Below are 12,698 nucleotides of genomic sequence, written 5' to 3'. Positions count from 1 at the left end.
TTCGTCCAGGAAAATACTGCTACCTTACCTATTTCTGCCGCCAAGCAGTAATATAAGCATTACTACTTTCCGGTTTTGAAGGGTAAAGGTGCTGGTGAAATCACAGGTACATGGGAGTTGTCAACTTAACTTTCAGGGTAACGGGCACAGTGGCAGTAAGTCTAGAATTGTGACGGATAGGCGTGTCGCTTGCCACCAGGCGCACGACTTGATCGTCCCGTCACTTGGTATTATAAAAAAAACATGAAGCGCGATGAACCCGTGCCGACATCAAAATTTGTACACTTAGTCGTGAAATGACTCGTTGTAATAAACAACATACAGTTGACCTTATCGATAGTGATAGAGCTGCAACATTGTGATATTACTACACCATTCAAGACCGTAGCTTTGTATATAATAATATAGTCACCGTGATTTTATGCTGCATAACACTTTAAATTTTGAATATACTTCGTACAGTAGTATCAAATTTATTACAGATGTAACATTTATTAACTGGAATATTTATTTACAGAGCTGTGTCGTCAGTACCACCGAGAAGAGTAGACCAGTGCTACGAGGACGGCTTCAAAAAGGTGGAAAAGAAAAAGAAGTACACTAGCTATAACCTTAGTGGCACCGCCCCGACTGGCCCCAACCATCTATTGCGTGCAGCGGTACCAACGACGTTGCTATACGTGTCACGACTTCATTACTCCACAAAGTCTGCGGATATTGTGGAGTACATAGGGGTGAAAACCACAGCTGCCCTGAGAATCGAGCAGTTAGAGTCTCGCCACAAGGTGAATTTTAATTAATTTGTGGTGAGAGTACTAACTCAACATCTGTCGACCTTCATGAAGGAGGACTTTTGTCCGAAGGGTGTCATGTTCCGGCGTTTCCGAAGACGGCTATCGGACATCCACGTTGCGTCACGTGTCGCGGTCCATACGTGTAAATAAATAAATTGTCTTTATCATATTATTATATCTATAAAGTATGTGTTTTATGGGTCGTTTGTAACCTGAAAATAAATAAATAAATAAAAGCTAAATAAAATAATATGAAAGTACTTGGTTATATTTGACTAAGAAACAAAGCCGTTTTGTTGTAGAGAAATTTTGAATATTTTTATTATAATTCCAGACAACTACACCAATTGTCTGATCTTAAACTAGGGAATACCCTGTTCTATGAATACCCGGGCAACGTAATTCACTCTGGGGTATTTCCCAGAATACCTACATCTATACCAATTTAGAAAAACTTCCCACAATGGTTCTACCGGGAATCGAATCCGGGACCTGCACATCCAGTGCCCACAGTGTAAACCGTTAGACCACTACTACAAACTATCTAAGACTATTAAAGAAAATATGTTCTATAAAGAAGCGGTGTTACTTTAGTCACGTAATCTACTGAATAAAGTTTGTTTTAGGTCCCGGATCTTAAACAAATACAACACTTCATTAAATCTCTAAAAAAGAGACACGAGCGATCGCATATAACTGCTGCAACAACATGAGTATTGTCAGATAAAACTGTAGTTTCTTAATTTACCGAATCACATCACTTTGTTATTCGCGAGCAAAATATACGAAAAGACGAAGTCAAAGGTAACCTTAAGCTCATTGGCAATTTCCTTGAAGTTCTGGAAATATCCGGTAGCTGACAAAGAACGAAGAGCAAACAGACGCTCCTTTGTGGAATTTGATGCGGCGGTCCTCAGAGAAAAATCATTATTATTGTTACTCCCTTCCCTCCTCCATGCCCTCAATAGGCAATTACTTGATGTAATGAGAATGTCGCTAGAATCTGACGCGAAACCTGGAAATTCTTTTCGGGTTTTGCCATCAGTCAACCTATTTATAGAAACCAATGGCAAACATATTCATGGCGGCCAGTAGTGACATGGGCAGCGTCGCTAACTTCTGGGCCACAATAATATAGTGCGACGATTCCCAAAGTTGTCTTTATCGACACCTGGGGGTCCACTCCAACCTACAAGGGGTTTATGTAGGCGAGAAAAAAAATTGGAGTTGCATGAGACATTAATGAGTAATGTGCTCCACGTGAGGAGTCCACGTGAGTAAAACCCACTAAAGCACCCAAAATATTGGCTTTCCATAATTGAAGTAACCCACATTATACAGATTAATACCTATGTAAGTACATAATATAACTTTCTTATAATAGACCTTTAAATTACATATGAAGTACTGTAGTACAGGCTGGTTAGCTGGTATTGTACTAATTTATATATAGAATTGTATAAAGAATAGAAGGTTGTTATCAAATGAACATCAAGAGAGTTCTGGACAAATCTTCAAGTTGAACGCACGCAGAAATCTTTTATGAATATATTCCTCGTTTCTTATTAAAAAGGGCCTCTCGCAACGCTCAACCCAAGACTACGCTCCCTCTTTACTTAAACATTTCACAATAAACAAGATCTTCGGTTGGATAAATGTATAATATTTAACATCAATCATCGAATAAACATCAATTTTTTGTATAAAATTTCTCACAAGCGCACTGTGTCAGCCATCAAACACACATTTTAAGTTAATGAATTTGTGAAAAAATCAATATTAGAAAGTGTAATCCCCTGAGTCTACGTAAAACAGAAAAAATTGGCACTTAGTGTACCAGATAAAAAAGTTTGAGAACCTCTTGTGTATTATCATCGATAATAAAAGTATAAAAACCTAAAAAGCGAATATATATTTCAAATATTTCCCTATATTTTATGAACATGTTATATTCGTCCCACTTCCAACGACAGGTCTCGTCTAAGATGTACGGATTAAACCATAAGTGGATTAAAGCATAACGTGGTTCAATCCAGGTTGGCACATGACGTTTTAAAGATATATGATTAATAATAAATCCGACTACAAGATGAATAATAGTGGTGTCCCACTGGGCAGCATTCTGGAACTGCTCCTATTTATGTTGTAATTAATGATCTTCTAAGGAACACTGGCAAAAGAAATTATTTAATTAGCAGACGTTAACGACGGAAACGTTAGACGTTTTAGTAGCAGTAGAGCTTCTAGTGAAAGAGTTCGTCCAAGCAATAATGACAGCATTACTGTGTTCCGGTTTTGAAGGGTAAGAGGGTGCTGGTTAAATCACAGGCACATGTAACTTGTCAACTTATGTCTCAGGGTGACGGGTGCAGTGGCGAGCGCACGACCTGTTCGTCCCGTCACTTGATATTACAAAAAAAAACATTGCTGTTATAAAGTGTAAAAGTAAAACAAACGCGAATGTAATATTAATACCATTATAAGTGACGTCATAGACAGAATGAACGGAACCGGTCTCACTAAACTCTCAGAAAGAAAAAAGGCACAATTGACGGATGAAATACGCATAGATGTGCCTTTTTTCGTTACGAGGGCAGTAAATCTTACAAAAACTAACGCTCAATTTAAATTATTCGTTTAATCTCATCATTATACTCGTATGTATAAAAAGTTAAGGATATAATATTCTTATATCTCATCCTTAACAGCTTTTGCAGCGGGTAAGTCATGTTGAGAGTTTGTGGAACAAACTGTCCCGGTTTATGTGACGAAAATTAATAAATAATGCATTATTATTTTAATACATTATTTTGGGTATGTACAGTCGGTCAAAGTAATGGGACCATTTTAGCGACAACTCTTATATGTAACATAAAACAAACACAAAACAGTTGCCAACTAAATAATTTATTACCTGACGTATTTTTAATATAATTTTGTACATGATACTAAACAACCTTTAGTATGAACAACTGACGTTTTTCGTGTTTTCACGCCCTTAAAAATATGATATCCAGTTAGCGAGTTTAAATGGTAATTTACACATTAAGTTTACATAATCGCGCTTGTCTATTCTTAAAACAAGGTACTACATACAAATTATGCTAAATATACGCGCGCTATATAAACTAATAACACTGTGTAACTTTCTTGAAACTTAATCTTCAACCCTAATCACGGTGTGCTGTGATTTACTCACACAAGTTTAAGACATTCAGTTACTAAACATACTCGTAGTTATACAGCAATAGTACGTCACTGAAGAGGACATTAGTAAGGACATTTATGAACTATTTCTGTGTAAAATCCCTAACCTCGTTTAGTTGCAGACGTTTTATTTAAAAAAAACACTGGACTTTAAAGTCTGTGTTACACGGTTGCATTTCGCTCACGTGTGTGGCGATCAGGTCGCGTGTCGAGCCTTCCAACCCCTCCAATTAAGGGGCAGGCAAAGTGCGACGAGTGCACGTAAGCAGGTCGGGCGATATCATAACGTTTATACACGACTTTTAAACGAGACGGCTATGAAGTTTTTGCTTTACTTCCTCCCGACTTTACACCGCCGTCTGTGAAAAATTCCCTTCACAAGCGCGACGACACGATATGAATTTCCGTGCTCATAAAGTGCTTGATTATCTTTTGACATTGCCCGTGTTATTATATTCGCCGGCTCGATAGATCAGCGCTGAATTGTCGCAGATTAAACGTCCGATTAACAGATAAATAAACGAGTCTATTAGCTCCAGAACAGTGGACCGTAATTACACGAGTGGGGATTCTGTAGATTCACAGAATGCCAGATTAAGGGTAATTAAGTCTTGTGGGAGTGCAGCCCAGTGACAACCATTATATGGGATAATGAGGCGTCCAGTCAGCCTTCTGTAATATGTAAATTGAATTTTCTTTTTCGTCCCAAACGACCAACTAGTTTTGCTTGGAGTACGGTTACGTGAGCTTCTCGTTGATAGTAACTGCTAAATTCGTAACCCAGGTTTTGTAAACTAATGAACTTGAAAGCGAGAATTTCTAGTGATCTTCTAAATTGGACAATCTCGTTTTGAAGTTTCCGCTTTTTGATATTAAAACAACTTATCTTTTCCAGCAATGAACAAGAAACAAATATGAAAAAGTGGTCTGTGTGAAAAAATAACACTTTTTCAAATGAAAGGGAATAGTGGGGCAGAATGTAGCGTTTTATTTTTTCGTTACTGGAGCGTTAATAAAAAATTTCAGGTACGAGGGATATGAAACGAACGCGATGTACAATTATTTTGATGCCGCATCCCTGTCTATGGTCAAAGAGTTGTGCGCAATGGGCGAGTAGCAACAAAAATTCCAATACCGGGTGTTGGCCCCGCCACTTTGCGTGTCACACGATTTTGGGTCACACGAACGGTCCCCAGAAGCGGAAAAAAGGTAAAATCAAATATTCATACCTCTATCCGAGGCTAAATGAGAACACATCCAGTATTTGCAATTTCAAAAGGTCCGCTATCGACGAAGTCCAATCCGTTCAGTCGGATTTCCCGACCCGATGGAGGAATCTGAGTAGAGAAACTGAAGAGCACATCCTTGAATGCGCAACAGCCACAAGGCTGGTAATTAATCAACATTCATACCGTTCCACGGATTTAATTTTTTAGCTTTATACTTATGGGAGTATTTTTCAACTAATACTTTTTACATTTGGGACATTCTCTATTGATACCGTTGCTTACCACAAATTAATGGTCATAAATACAAAAATAATCAGAAATATATTTCAATTTAGGCTCACAGAAAGTGCAGTGGCGAGAATACGAGCGTTTGTTCAATCAATTGCTCGATTGATATAGTGGAACATTCTGGGGAACCCTGACATAAACGCTAGACTGCATTAAATTAGCATGATATTGCTTCATCTTATACAAAATTCGTAGGTACTAAGCAGTAACTCGTATATTATGTTGACCAACTATTAATAAAGATTTATTATTCCCTCAAATAGCCTTTTCTTCTTAAATAAAGCATTACATCATAATTCATACCCCTAAGATTTCGCCTTAGAAGTATTTGTGAAGACTGCAGGAATATTTCATGAACCGACTACGTTCAAGATACCTCTGCTTATCTTGAAGGTAGGCGGTTAAACGTAATAAAATTAATGAGCTCAATATATTATTCAAGATCGTTTAATAAATATAAACCTGAGGTAATATTTCGACTTGAGAACATCAAGAATACAGAGCATCTAATTATTTAAACGAGGGGTACAAATTAATAAGAATGAGACAGATGGATTTTGTTCAGACTGGGATTCTACGGTCGGCCATATTTGAGATGCGATATTTTGTTGTGGGATATTTCAATTTTATTTAGAATTTGTTTACATATAAATAAATGACTACTTTTTAAGAAAAAGGTTTAAAGACTCGCATTATTTTTATGACTTTCATGTGATAATATTATCATACCTTATATATAAATTAAAGCTTTATTATACCAAAATACCTGCGATTTTCAAATCTTTAGGATTAAAAAACAAAAGACGGTCCCGTTTTTAAACCACTATGTACATAACTACAATACTATAATAAAACAAATAAATTCATAACTCTATTTTCTTAGATCTCATAGTGCCTATTCTCCTCGATTTTATACAATTCCTTCTCAGATATACCTGGAACAAAAATTGAAGCAGGATAAAAAGAAATTCCAGTTGAATTCCCTTGAGATCAAACGCGGTCGTGTCAGTCGATCGGACATGGTTTTTGCGTTCGGAGTTCCGGCCGAGGCGACCGGAACGTCGTCCGCATTTCCGACTGCGACTTTTTACTTCCTAACAAAGTTTTCTGCATCTCGTGTGATATATTGATTGCATGTTGAAGAGGATGTGTTGATGCGCTAAAAAACACGATAACATTTTCACTATTGCTTTGAATGTGCAAGGGTTGTAAATACAATTTGAGTCTATGCGGTTCAAGGCAACAATTATAATGTCTTATTTAGTTCTGATATTACCAGCTACAGTAACTTTACTTAACTTTCCTTACAAGAAGAATCTTTCGGCTGTTACCAATGCAAAACAAATGCATAGAAATAGCTTATTTTGCAAAGTCTATTGTAATGGCCAGATAGAATTATTTGATATCTAATACACAAAGTAAGTTTAATGTATATTTTTGTGTTATTAACTTGAAAAATGACAAAACAATCGGATAATTCTTGCATTATTGCATTGTCACGCTACAGCACAGCTCTTTCAGTTTGTATATACGTATACATATGACAAAAACGAGTGTGTTTTTATGTATTATTTTTTACATATATAATAATAATAATAACGCATACAGCGCCGCAATAGGGAAACACTGTATCACGAATACCATGGATATATATATTGACAACCACAAATTACACCCAAACTCACGGTAGAAATAAATGTAGGCCACACAAATATCTCTCCCGACCTGAAATCCAACCCGGGACCTCTGCGTGGCAGTCCATCATGGTAGCCGTTCGACCACGGAGTCAGTTAAAGACAATAAAATTGTCCTATCACTTTATTAATATAACTTTGAAATTAAATCGTATACGAATGACATACACAATAATAAATATAGGTATAACAAGGCGTGTGCCTGTGGTAAGCGACACGCCTGTTCCTAACAGTTGCAGTGCCACTCAGAGCTTTAAATCACAAAGATCTGAGGGGCACTGCCACTGCGCCCAACACCCTGAGACATAAATCGACAAGTCCCATGTGCCTGTAATTTCACCAGCACCCTTACCCTTCGGAAAATCGGAACGCATTAATGGACACATTACTGTTTGGCGGCAGAAATAGGTAAGGCAGTATCTGGACGAACTCTTTCACAAGGAAAAGATAAAATGTAATATAATGCAATTTTTTTGTCATGTACTATAATATCAAACCCGAATTCTCAGCGATTTTAGATATTTATACAACATAGTCTAATTTAGGTAGTCTAATATAGTTGTAGTGCTCAAAGTAATCACACAGCCAAAACTCTATCGTATATAATCTTCGTATCAAGCGACCTTTAATCAAAAACGACGACACAGTAAATTAGTTTTCGCAAAGTTAGTGAAGTTCGTAATAAGAACAAGACAGCGTAATTATAACGCAATAGCGATGGCGGGCTTATTGGAAGTTGTTACACCGTTGATCAGTTGAGCGCAAGGCAAATTGGATAGCGACCGCGATTACACTAGCGTTCCATACCAGACCCCTTTTAAACCAAATTGCCTATAGTTTTGCATTAGAAATTCACCTGTAGTTTTGTATTTGCCTACGAAATTACATAACAAACATACTTAGTTATAAGTAATCTGAGTATGAAATCATAATTCCTATACACGTCTATTAACGAGGTTATAATCGTATTTTAGAAAATCATTATTAGAACTCTTAAATAATACTTAAATTTATTTATAGTTCTATGAGTCTTATTCTAAATATTTCAAATTGTTTATGAATGTTGTGTGTTGGGGCTCGTGCCCAACGTATGTAATGTAGAATGTATGTAAGAATGTGTGTTGATGGGAATTGTATGTTTCCCTGAGTACACCGTTCGGTTGAGGTAGGTTGATGCAAAATATGTAAGCAATGCAAAACATATTTAGGTTAAGTTACGACATATGTAATGTACTGCTCGTACTTTGTGTTCTGCTTAATAAGATAATGTATTAGTAATTAAAATAATATTTAAGTTTTTAGGAAAGTGTAATACGTATTCCGTGGATGTAGCTTATTAGATAAATAAATAAATATACATTGAAAAACAACTACTGGCTACATTGTGTTATTGTATCCCTTATACAGTATACTTACATTTACGAGTTTTTCATAAAAATGTTTTTATATACTTCGATAATTTATTTCATCTGAAACTGTGGTAGCTAGAGTTATACAACCTGTCAAAATACTTTGTTGAAAATTATATTTTATGTTATTTTCATTCGAATCAAAATTTATAGCGTGTTTGTGTTATAAAACTAACAATATGTGTAACTTGACGCTGTACTATTGTAAGATTCCGAGAAAACTGCCAACAGCCAATTGTGAAAAAAAAAAAGTGACCTTATTCAAGGCGTACTGCACGTCGCTGTATACTTGCAGTTTATGGTGCAAATACACGAAACGTTCTCTGAATGCGTTGCGTGTACAGTACAACGACGCGTTCAGGGTTCTCTTGCGGCTACCGCGATACTGTAGTGCGTCCGGGATGTTCGCCGACGCGAGCGTTGACGGTTTCGACGCGACATTGCGCAAGCGTTGCGCCGCGTCGATGCGTAGGGTGCGCGCCAGCCGCCACAGACTCCTGTCAGTTGTGGCAGACAGATGGGACAGTGAATTTTTTCAGTACTGGTCCTCCCTTCATTTAAGTTTGCGTACTAACATAGTTATGTAAGATTTTTGTAATACTAACACCCTATGGATCCATTGTTGTCCGAAATAAATGCATTTTATTTTTATTTTTATTAATCAGACTCTATTATAAAACTTTCTGAATATATATGCATACAATACGTCGTTGCATTTGTAGTGACCTGGTAACCTAGTCTAAAGTCCATGCAAGTAACGTACGAGGGCTCAAAGTATAACAGAATATGATAATGTGCCGAAATCTACCAGACAACCACACAATTTGCCTGGTCTCAAACTAGTAAATTCCCTATACTATAAGTAGCAGAGCATTCACTCTAGTAAATTCCGTGTACACCCAGACCAAGTACAATTTAGAACAGTTAATTTCCCAATTCGGTCTTACCTACAGGGACTCGAACACGGGACCTCCTCATCCAGCACCCACAGTATTAACCATTACACCACCGAGGTCGTCATGAATCTAATTGTTCGCAGTTCTCAGGTCGATACGGATATTGAAAACACATTTGTTTTATTAACATCGTCTTCTTCTTATCGTATTGATGGCACACTTTAATGTTTACCATCGTGGCTAAAGGATTTGCCAATCGACATAAGGTATGTAGTCGCCTATAGTTCTCTTCTTCGCCCCGAGTAAACTTGCTCTAGCCATACACGCGTTTTTATATTGTGCGTGTGCGCTGTACAAGAAATAACAGCTACCTAGCATTCGTCTTACATTTTCCATAAACAGCAAATGTTTGTGTGCATTGTCCAAGAGTTTATTTGTGATAATGCTGTACCGTGTAGCGGCTACACGGGACACCACCATCACAAATAAACTTCCGGTCACTTAAGTATCAATAAGCATTCTAGGTATCGCAAACGAATATAAAAACTTCAGACGTATATTGGTGTCTTTATGTTATTATTCGCTGTCACTGTATATAGTAAGGGCGCATTTATTGGGCACAAATTTCACCGCGCTCACACAGCTCGGCGGTCACGCGGACGCCCCGAGCGGAGTCCGCGTTGCTGCCGCGCAGCGACCGCGTGTAGACACACGCGCAGTAAAACAACTGTCATGGCAAAATACGCTCTATTTCTTAACTGACTTCATTTAGCTTTTATGTTTTAACTTAAATGAGTGTCCCGGACACACGGGCGAGACTGGCTAGAATTTGATCAACGCGGCGGCCGCGCGGTTGTATTATGCGGAGGAATTTATATAGGTAATAATAATTTATTTAGCAAGGCAGACAGAATAGATAACTAAAATTAAACAAGGTGCAAAATAGTAGGTTGTAGAATTAATTCTAAGGTAAAGGACCACTGACTTCCCATTCTAGAAAAAAGTTTATATTATGGGTGTCAGTCATCCTCCGTGACAGCTTACAACCTTGACAAACAATTTCAAATAAGTGCTGTATTTTATTTTTAAATGTAGTTAATTAAAATGATATAATATAAATAGATTAAATTAACTTAATTTAGTACTGTACTGTACTAATGTTGTTGCCTAGTAAAGAGAATTCAGATTCGCCATTAATATAGATGAGAGCGTGGTGACTGGGCGGTCTTAAATAATAATTTCTTTAAAAAGATAAAAGGAAAAACTGTCCGTTACAGTCTAAGATTTAAATTGGCTCTCCGAGGAATTTCTAAGTCGGAATAGAATTGTTTAAAATATTTTGTATGACAATATCACAAATATAAGTTTGTTTTCATTTGAAAACATAACAACGACAAGTGGTCAATAACAGTAACAATAAAAAACATAAAATAATCACATAATTTGACTATAACCAGACATACAAAACCAGCTAGTTTAGTTCAGTAACAGTACAACTCCTTGTGAGAGTTCGTCTAGTGAAGTTCTGCCATATTACCTATTTCTGCCGCCAAGCAGTAATATGTGTATTACTGCGTTCCGGTTTTGAAGGGTACTGATGAAAGTATACGCACACGGGACTCGTCAACTTATGTCTCAGGGAACAGGCGCAGTGGCTGTGTCACTCAAATCATTGTGATTTAAAGTTCTGAGCAGGACTGCGACTGTTATGGATAGGCGTGTCGCTTATCACCAGGCGCACGACTTATTCGTTTTGCCACTTGGCATCGTAAAAAAAACTAGCGTGTTGAATAAGTATCGATGATACCTACTTTATTTAACATTTGTATTAAAGCTTGAAAAAATTTGCCGTACGAGTTAAGTAACAAGTCGTTTAGTGGGTGTTTGCGAAATTTTATTGCTCGACTACGTGTATTTATTGAAGTTTTTATTAACAAGGTTTCAGTTTCAACAGGTATTACTTTAAGCGTTCAAACTTATCAGTAATTGAAACTAGAGAAATAAAATACTTTATAGAACCTAAATTCAAAGTAAATGAAAGAAACACTTGTTGTTGTTGTGTGATTGTTTTTATAAAATTATATTGTGTGTTTTTGTAGCTCTTTCATCTTCATTCTTTAATGATTATTTGTACTTGGTGTTACACAGTTACCATTGCAGTGCTGTTAACATTGGGTCATGATCTAGGAATTTTTGTAAAATTTTAAAAACACACACAATGTTTCCATTTATATTTGAGTCTCATTCGACATAAAAATTATCATTTCCGTCGTACAAGTCATTACTTATATTTTATTCTACAGATATTTACGTCCGTGGCCAGAAATAGTTACCGTTTACACGCAACTGCTGTTCAGCTCCAAGGAGCGGTTCCTGACGTTCAAAATGTGCCATGAAATTTGAAATGTTTTATAAAAATTTATGAATATTTTATTATATATGCTCTGAAAAATAACTATTGACACCAGCTTTTGTCTTTTAAATTATACCTATGTATGTATGTATTTGTCAACTTGGTCGTGTATGGTGTACGTTATTGTAATGAGTACAATATATACCTCGATTTAGTCTTTAATAAATAACCAAGAGATATAAGTAAGCATTATACAGATTACACAATTTTGAGAGATTGAATTTTAGGAACGGTGATAGATCTGTGTGATAACGGTTGTTATTAAATCACTTCTCTCTCAATATCCATTCCTAGGTCACGCCCTTACTGTTTCTGATTCCTGAAAAAGAAATGACTAATATTTATTTAATGCCTAAAATACAAAAAAAATCCCTCTATAAAGTTTTACTTTCATGTTGGTATATTTTTTACGTCTCATTTAAACACCTCTACGCATTCTAGCATAAATCACAATTAAATCTTTAACATATGTAAGCAAAGGGAATAACCGAACTAAAAAATACATTTGTAATGGTAGTTTCCTATTTTCGACGTTAATAAACGTTTAAAAAACTTTTCAAGCTGTAATCTGATAAAACTTAGAACAATTAATATTTTCCAATATATGTTTTACTTAACTTCGTTTATTACATTAAATATAAGAAAAGGCTATTTGTAAGGTCGAGAATAATTTTATAACATTGGTAACACAATCGGGATCAAAAACATTTTTTATGCCGCCATTTTGTCGTGTCATAGATGTCATTTGAGTTTCGTTGCTCTAACTCA

This window comes from Hyposmocoma kahamanoa, unplaced genomic scaffold (genome assembly GCF_003589595.1).
Source record: "Hyposmocoma kahamanoa isolate Upper Pololo Valley unplaced genomic scaffold, ASM358959v1 66, whole genome shotgun sequence".
NCBI lineage: Eukaryota > Metazoa > Arthropoda > Insecta > Lepidoptera > Cosmopterigidae > Hyposmocoma > Hyposmocoma kahamanoa.
Note: the sequence above shows the minus strand (reverse complement) of the source record.